This window comes from Triticum urartu, chromosome 6 (genome assembly GCF_003073215.2).
Source record: "Triticum urartu cultivar G1812 chromosome 6, Tu2.1, whole genome shotgun sequence".
NCBI lineage: Eukaryota > Viridiplantae > Streptophyta > Magnoliopsida > Poales > Poaceae > Triticum > Triticum urartu.
Window position 1 is genome coordinate 69,951,210 of NC_053027.1, and position 9,632 is coordinate 69,960,841.

A 9,632-nucleotide genomic window follows, 5' to 3' on the forward strand; every position below is an offset into this window, starting at 1 on the left:
GATGCTTTCGATCTCTGGAGAATTTATATAAAGCTGATGATTTCATGCACATTGAAAGCCCGTATATATTATACTAGAATTAACCGTTCAACTGTCGCTCTTTCGACATACTCTTTTTTCAGACCTTAACTATTTTCAATCTTCATGTCTACTTAGGCACTGCTACCACATGGAGAAAACACATAACTAATCGGTGGCGTAATAATCACCAGGATTTTCTCAGTTCTCATGACATTCGTTTGAGGACAATAACGATGGATGGATATGCATCCAACTAGGCAGACAGTAGCTTTGTCACATTCTTTCTGTTGAATGCGAGGTTACTATTGTGCATGAGGCTTAACTCTTTCGTAAAGAGATTTCTCACGGACGGACATGTTGAATAGCAAAAAAAAATAAGTTTCAGGTGGACAAATGGTCTTCTGAACGTGCTCAGCTTCTATTTACAACAACTTGTAGTCATCCTCCAATAAATTTTTTTGCACAGGATGTTGATTTTATGGATCAGACCGATCCATTTGTTTGTGACTGTGAAAAAGAGTAGTTGGGTTAGATGTTATTGCCATGTTCAATCTGGGTCTTGTCTAAATTTGATGAACAACTAATTCTTGGGCTTTTTGTACTGTTTGTAAGCTTCAGTTACGTGTTGTTGCCCTCGTACTACCCACCGCCTGCCACTACACTGCCGCACCTTCCACTGCTCCAGTTCGTTCCCGTCCGAGGCCTCGCCGTCGTTCTCCGCCTTGGTTCGCTCGCTGTGCCCGCCGCCGTCTGGCATTGTCAACATGGTCAACAACCGAGAGGAATCAGGAGATGACTGTACGTGGAGAGGCTGACAGTACAGACCCACCAGGGTCATTGCATTACGCAAGCAGGTGCCTCGTTATTACTCCTACAAGCCAAAAAAATACTACCTCCTAATTGTTTGACAACTACAGTAGGTCCCACGCCATTGTTAATGTAGTCAATAAACGAGAAAAATTACACAACGAGCGGATAACACCAGGGACGCAACAGCTCGCCTAGTTATTTTTTAGTTTTAGAGACGGAGCTCAACTGCGCGCAGTGCGGGGGCTGTGGCCCGTCTAGCCCATGCTTACGCTTTTATTTAAGCACATGACGAGCCCAGTTGATATCTTTTTTCTTTTTGAAAATTGCTAGCCTGGTTCTTTTTTTTGGAGAATACCCAATCGAGGCCTACTTGCTTTTCTCAGCCCTGCTGGGCCACAAATCTTTCAAGATGAGGAGGGATATGTAAGTAGTAAGAAATGGGCTCCCCCAGAAAATGGTCTATAAGTTGTAAGAAATGGGATGTAAATTTTTAAACCAAAGCCAACCGGCAATTACATTAAAATATCATTTTTTCTGGATTTCTCTACTCTTATAAAAAGCAGAGTTGGTGATGATGGTGTGCCTGCCATCCTGCAATATAGGTCGTTCGACTATATCTAATGGATAGGAAGGAAACTATGACAATTTACCTGCACTCCTCTCCACATTTGCAGATAAGGCCTTCCCTCATTCATCCTTTTCTCCCATAAGATAAACTACTCATACAAATGCATCTTCATGTTTCGTGCAACGCACGGCCATCTTGCTAGTAAATATTTTAAATTTCATTCATTTTTTGGAGGAGATTTTTTTGAATTTTATTTTGATATAATTTTTAAAAAATTATTTTTAACGTGAATTGAAATTTCATGATTAAAAGAGTTCGGACCCCACCGATATATGAAAATTTTCGTTGAATTTTTTAGGAGTGCCCAGAATATATGGTCTGTAAAGCTAACAAAAAGAATATGAGCTTCAAAATATCCTTAAGAATTAGCAAACGGGTTGTAAATTATTGAAAATAATGGCTAATGGGTTGTATGCTATTTTCCACAGATTTGGAGGCTGACTTCTGGGCCTACTAGGTTCATGATGACGCTATCCTAAAAAAATTTTACGTGTACGCAAGGCTTTGTCAACTTAGTCAACACAGAGTAGTGACTGTTGGATGTCCATCCAACGGCCGCTGTGCTTCTTCAATCTCTGATCTTCCTGCTCCAGCCGCCGATACGTCTCCAACGTATCTATAATTTTTGATTGCTCCATGCTATATTATCTACTGTTTTGGACCATATTGGGCTTTATTTTCCACTTTTATATTACTTTTGGGACTAACCTATTAACCAGAGGCCCAGCCCAGAATTGTTGTTTTTTTGCCTATTTCAGTGTTTCGAAGAAACGGAATATCAAACGGAGTCCAAACGGAATGAAACCTTCGGAAACGTGATTTGCTCATCAGATAAGACACAGGAGACTTGAACCCTCCGTCAAGAAACCCATGAGGCGGTCACGAGGGTGGAGGGCGCCCTCCCTAGGGCGCGCCCCTGCCTCGTGGGCCCCTCGAAGCTCCACCGACGTACTTCTTCCTCCTATATATACCTACGTACCCCCAAACGATCAGATACGGAGCCAAAAACCTAATTCCACCGCCGCAACTTTCTGTATCCACGAGATCCCATCTTGGGGCCGATTCTGGAGCTCCGCCGGAAGGGGAATCCACCATGGAGGGCTTCTAGATCAACACCATAGCCTCTCCGATGAAGTGTGAGTAGTTTACCTCAGACCTTCGGGTCCATAGTTAGTAGCTAGATGGCTTCTTCTCTCTTTTTGGATCTCAATACAATGTTCTCCCCCTCTCTCGTGGAGATCTATTCGATGTAATCTTCTTTTTGCGGTGTGTTTGTTGAGACCGATGAATTGTGGGTTTATGATCAAGATTATCTACGAACAATATTTGAATCTTCTCTGAATTCTTTTATGTATGATTGGTTATCTTTGCAAGTCTCTTTGAATTATCAGTTTGGTTTGGCCTACTAGATTGGTTTTTCTTGCAATGGGATAAGTGCTTAGCTTTGGGTTCAATCTTGCGGTGTCCTTTCCCAGTGACAGTAGGGGCAGCAAGGCACATATTGTATTGTTGCCATCCAGGATAACAAGATGGAGTTTATATCATATTGCATTAATTTATCCCTCTACATCATGTCATCTTGCTTAAGGCGTTACTCTGTTTTCTTGAACTTAATACTCTAGATGCATGCTACTTGTCTCAGACGTGATGCCTATATACATGATCATACCTAGATATTCTCATAACTATGCTCAATTCTGTCAATTGCTCAACAGTAATTTGTTCACCCACCGTAGAAATATTTATGCTCTTGAGAGAAGCCACTAGTGAAATCTATGGCCCCGGGTCTATTCTCATCATATCAATCTCAAATCACTTTATTTTTGCTTTGCTTTTTTACTTTTGCCTTTTATTTTATCTTGCATCTTTATATCAAAAATACCAAAAATATTATCTATCATCTCTATCAGATGTCACTCTCGTAAGTGACCGTGAAGGGATTGACAACCCCTAATCGCGTTGGTTGCGAGGAGCTATTCGCTTTGTGTAGGTACGAGGGACTGGCGCGTGGCCTCCTACTGGATTGATACCTTGGTTCTCAAAAACTGAGGGAAATACTTACGCTACTTTGCTGCATCATCCTCTCCTCTTCGGGGAAATCCAACGGAGTGCTCAAGAGGTAGCAAGAAGAATTTCTGGTGCCGTTGTCGGGGAGTCTACGCAAAAGTCAACATACCAAATACTCATCACAATCCCTATCTCTCGTACTACATTATTTGCCATTTGCCTCTCGTTTTCCTCCCCCCCACTTCACCCTTGCCATTTTATTTGCCATCTCCTTTTTTGTTCGCCTTCTTTTTGTTCTTCTCCTTCTTTGTCGCTATGTCTGAAATTGGGGAAATTATTGCTGATATGGGCGATAATAATATCCTAGAAAATTCTGAAGCTCCTGCTGAAGAATCCCCTACCTATCATACAAAAAGATTTCGAATCGGTAGTGGTAATATTATTGGAGATGGAGTTATTCAAGATTTCTTTACTTGTGCCGGTGCTTTGCCCTCTATGGGCGGTTCTATTCTCCATAGAACCAGTAGTCTTGCGGACGCTATTGCCATGCTTATCGTTGAACTTGAAAGGCAATTTATGCATGTGCACCCTTCTATACAAAGAATTTTCCTAGAATTTTCTAAGATCAAACACTCCTCTGTTAAGCATGCCGCTACTATCTTTTTGGCTCATGAATTCCGATTTATAATAAAAGAGGCCAAAGAAATATTTGCGCATTATAGGGTGGACGCTGGCCGTCCTCCCATAGAATCTATCCTCTTTGATCAAGAAGAAATAATGCATTCTCAATCTCTTGACTATGTTGCTTTCAATGAAAACCTTAGAAAAAAGGTGCCTACCAATATTTTAATTGATAGAATCTCTGAACTTAATGATGATTTGGCTATTCGAAATAATGAGCTAGGATGCTTTCTTGAGTATAGGCTCACAAAGTTCTGTCAAAAGAATTCTTATAATGATGAATTGGTTGTGCAATACGAAGGGCCGAAAGAGGAACCTATACCTCCTAAAATTTATCTTGGGGACTTTTGTCCTATTAAATTTAGCTCTTTTGATTACTTTTTCTTGCCTCAAAGAAAACTTGCTGCCGAACATAGAGAATATGAAATGAGTTTCACCGATCTATCTTATTACTATGGCACTACCTAGATCTATCCTTGCTTTTATGCCTAGCTAGGGGCGTTAAACGATAGCGCTTGTTGGGAGGCAACCCAATTTTATTTTTATTTTTTTAGTTTTTGTTTCTGTTTAGGAATAAATAATCCATCTATCTTCTTTTTAGATGTGGTTTTATCTTTTAATTAGTGTTTGTGCCAAGTTAAACCTATAGGATCTTCTTGGATGATAGTTATTTGATCTTGCTGTAATTTCCAGAAACTTTCGGTTCACAAAAAAAATTACTAAAATTCACCAGAACGTGATAAAATAGTGATTCCAATTTCTTCTGATCAATAAACAAATTTCCTAGGTCTTCCAATTTTGGCTGATTTTTTGGAGTTCCAGAAGTTTGCGTTAGTTATAGATTACTACAGACTGTTCTGTTTTTGACAAATTCTGTTTTTCGTGTGTTATTTGCTTATTTTGATGAATCTATGGCTAATAAAATAGTTTATAATCCATAGAGAAGTTGGAATACAGTAGGTTTAACACCAATACAAATAAAGAATAAGTTCATCACAGTACCTTGAAGTGGTCTTTTGTTTTCTTTCGCTAACGGAGCTGACGGGATTTCTGTTGAGTTTTGTGTTGTGAAGTTTTCAAGTTTTGGGTGAAATCTTTTGATGGATTATGGAACAAGGAGTGGCAAGAGCCTAAGCTTGGGGATGCCCATGGCACCCCCAAGATAATCCAAGGACACCAAAAAGTCAAAGCTTGGGGATGCCCCGGAAGGCATCCCCTCTTTCGTCTACTTCGATCGGTAATTTTACTTGGAGCTATATTTTTATTCACCACATGATATGTGTTTTGCTTGGAGCGTCTTGTATGATTTGATTCTTTGATTTTTAGTTTACCACAATCATCCTTGCTGTACACACCTTTTGAGAGAGCCATACATGAATTGGAATTTGTTAGAATACTCTATGTGCTTCACTTATATCTTTTGAGCTTTATAGTTTTGCTCTATGTGCTTCACTTATATCTTTTGAGCTTTATAGTTTTGCTCTATGTGCTTCAGTTAGATCTTTTAGAGCACGGTGGTGGATTTGTTTTAAAGAAATTATTGATCTCTCATGCTTCACTTAGATTATTTTGAGAGTCTTAATAGCATGGTAATTTGCTTAATAATAATAATATGCTTGGTATTCAAGATTTGTAAAACTTTCCTTTGAGTGCGTTGAATACTAAGAAAAGTTTGATGCTTGATAATTGTTTTGAGATATGAAGATGGTGATATTAGAGTCATGCTAGTTTAGTAGTTGTGAATTTGAGAAATACTTGTGTTAAAGTTTGTGATTCCCGTAGGATGCACGTATGGTGAACCTTTATGTGATGAAGTCGGAGCATGATTTATTTATTGATTGTCTTCCTTATGGGTGGCGGTTGGGGACGAGCGATGGTCTTTTCCTACCAATCTATCCCCCTAGGAGCATGCACGTAATACTTTGCTTTGATAACTTCTAGATTTTTGCAATAAGTATATGAGTTTTTTATGACTAATGTTGAGTCCATGGATTATACGCACATCGGAGCTACACATTCCCAAGGCAAAAATTCCATGCACATAGAGGCTAGGTGACCCAACTTGCTGCATCTTTCACAGAATGCCTGAGGACAATGAGCAGGACGATGTTCATAAGATTTGAAAATAGGACAGGCCCCTGGTTTTTTGGAGGAAGGCACCTGGGCAGGGTTCTTCCCCTGAGGACGACGCTGCGGAGATGTCATCTGCTTCCCAGCCATGGTGTCGTCCAAGCCCGTGGCCACCTGGTTCTTCTGCACCCAGATCCCGCCGTCCTGGACCTCGCGGTGCTTCGTTGCCGCAGCTTCGTCCCAGCGCGAAGAGTCCCCCGAGGCCGGTGCGGTGTTGGATGAGGAAGATCCGCCACCAGCCTCGCGCCTCCATGAGAACTTGTTGCGCTCGCCCCCACGGCCGACGCCGCGGCCGGCGATCTGTCCCGCCCCGCGGCCCGCACGGCCCGCGCCTGCTCCTCCGCGCCCCTCGCGGAAATCCTGCCCCGCATCGACCGCCATGGTGGGTGATGCGGCGACCGCGGTGAACGAACGAGGATCTCCGCCCACCTTGCCCTTCCACCACTCGAACGACTCCAGTTTCCTGGATCTAGGGTTTTCCGCCGCTGCCCAGAAATGGGAGTAGGCGATATCTAGGTCAAGAATCGGACGGGGCAAGGGATTTATACCAGCGGTCGCTCCCCACTGCTGCGAATGGAGGCTCGGATTTGTGCCCACGTGTTGCCTATCCGTCATTGGCGGGCGGTAGGTAGGGCTCGGGTCCGCCCCGACTCGGTTCGGCGCACTCGCCTGGTGGTCCGCTCGACTCCCCGCTACTTGTTGGCCAGAAAGAAGGGGCCGACCATGGATGTCACAGGGTGGACTTAGCGGTGCTTTTCACCGTATGGCTTTGCTTCTTCGTTACTCATCTCTTCATAGGAGGTGACGGGGTGCTTGGGTGGACGTAGTAAACATGCATGCTGCCAATACTAGGGCCCGAGTGTCGTCCAATCGAGTAAACAGGAGGGACACGCGTACATGTAGCGAACGCTACAACAACCCATGTTATCCGTGACGTTCCACCGACATTGAACGCGGAAAATAATTTTAGCTGGGTAATCATATGGGCACCCAACACTATCAACGTTACATATGACGAACGCTGCAAGTACTTCAGGATTAGTAGTGTTTGCCGAAATAGTTCCGCTGTTTTTCTTTGGCCTGCACGCTGCTTTTACCAAAATCCTATAAGGGGTTCTTCTACTAGTGCCTTAAAACCATATATTTGCGAACAGGATCATAATGCTATTCGTTTTTGTTTTGCAAATTATCATCAAGATATGCTTGCAACGTACCAAAGTGGATGATGTGTCCAAAATACGTTTTGACTGTCACGTGTCCTACATCAAGAGTCAGTTGTCCAATCAAAAGCTCTATCCGTCGCATGGGGTTGCCTCGTTAATTAACATAAATCAGACAAAAACATTGGGTGTTTTATGACTACACATATTGTATCCCCAGAGATAGAATCCGTGCTATTATACTAAACTTTTCTGGTACTGGCGTTCAGAATAGCAGTTGTCAGTCTCCCTACCCTTAGCCTCTCCGTGGGTCGATCTCTTTGATCCTGGGTACCTGCAGGGACAAAGATCGCGAATGAGACAAGAGACAACTGCGAATCCATTTTATTTCAAACACACAAGACATCACAATACTTCCATTGATCCCTCCGACAATTACATAGGGCTGCAGTGCTATGCCTTGACCTTACCAAATTAATCACACATGGCGATCATATTGCAAGAAGAAACAATTGAAAAGCACATCAAGAAGATTGATTGATTGATAATATGTTTTACAGTAGTTGCCAGATACGATACACGATTACAAGGTATGGCTAACTACGGTAAATGTTGCGGTGATGGTGGTGGAGATGGCTATGGTGATGGAGATGGAAAATGGCGGCGGCTAGGGTTGCTGTTGATAATGAGGATGCAGGTCTCGGCGATGTTCTGTTGCCCATCTAGTATTGGCCAATTTCTAAAAGTTGTTGGGGTGGATCAGAGGGCATCGCTGGCACGCCATATGAGCACTCATACGAGCGTGTGCACTGGAACGAGACGCCGTCTTACGATCTGTAGGCTTCCTACGCCTCCCACTTTGGCTGTCCTTATCTCTTGTTTACTCATTTCCATACATGTGTTTGAATTTGTCCGTGTATAGCTCTATTTGCTTTGGAAACAAAATAAAGGTGGTATTTTGAGAATTCTTTGCATTCATTAGTCGTTAGTAGAAATATCAGAGCGGATATCTCGTTTTTATGAAATAAAACTATTTAACTCAGGTGTGATGAGCATATAACACTCATCACCAGCAGGGGCCTTGTACTCGTCTTATACATTTGCATTGATATGGCAGAATTTATTTTACTTATATCTACGAGCTGTCCAAATGGTCCTCTAAATCTTTCATCCTACATTCCAAATGCTCTAATTTCCATCCATCATTTTTACTAGAGCCTATAGATAACGCGCACAAGAATTTTAAATGTGTATTTAATTAATGGGTGTGCATGTGAAACCGTGTAGATAATAAAGTTGAAATGTATGCACATTTTCCACGATGAGCAAAACTGAAATCTTTTGCACCTCTACCACACTCATCTTAAGTTATCGCCGTTGAAGTCTTTTGTGCCTCAATCATGCTCATGTTATGATCATAACTAAAATTTTCTCTGTTGTGGTTATGCATTGAAATTCATAAGCTCCTATTGATCGTGTGCTACTCATAGACTTGGATATTGAGATGGTAGTCCTCATCAGCGGACCTGGTGTTATTACCTCCTTTCGGGTTTATAGGGATCAATTCAAAAATCTCACCATCCAAGGTAGATGATGAGTGGTGGAATAATTTTCGTGGTTTGTAAAAGCACTCAATAATGCGCTCGTTTTCCTCCAAAAAATGTGTTTACCAATGCATTAATTGCAATGTATGCATGCATGAAGTACATGCATTGGTCAAGTTTCTCATAATCCTTGCATGCAATGAATTAATGCACCTTAAAATCTGAGCATGGGATGGGAAACAACCAAATTGAGACATATAAAACGGGAAACAGAAAATCATCAATATTATGAATATGTGTATCACTATGACCGAGATTCAATAAACCATTCACCTTGGGTGTATGACCACAAAAGGTTTTATTCATGTAAACAGAATAACAATTATTCTTTGACTTAAATGAATAACCGTATTGCGATAAACATGATCCAATCATATTATGCTCAACGCAAACACCAAATAACATTTATTTTAGATTCAACACTAAACCCAAAGGTAATGGGAGTGTGCGATGGTGATCTTATCAACCTTGGAATCACTTCCAACACACATCGTCACCTTGCCCTCAACTAGTCTTTGTTCGTTTTGTAAATCCTGTTTCAAGTTACTAATCATAGCAACTGAACCAGTATCAAATACCCAGGGGTTACTA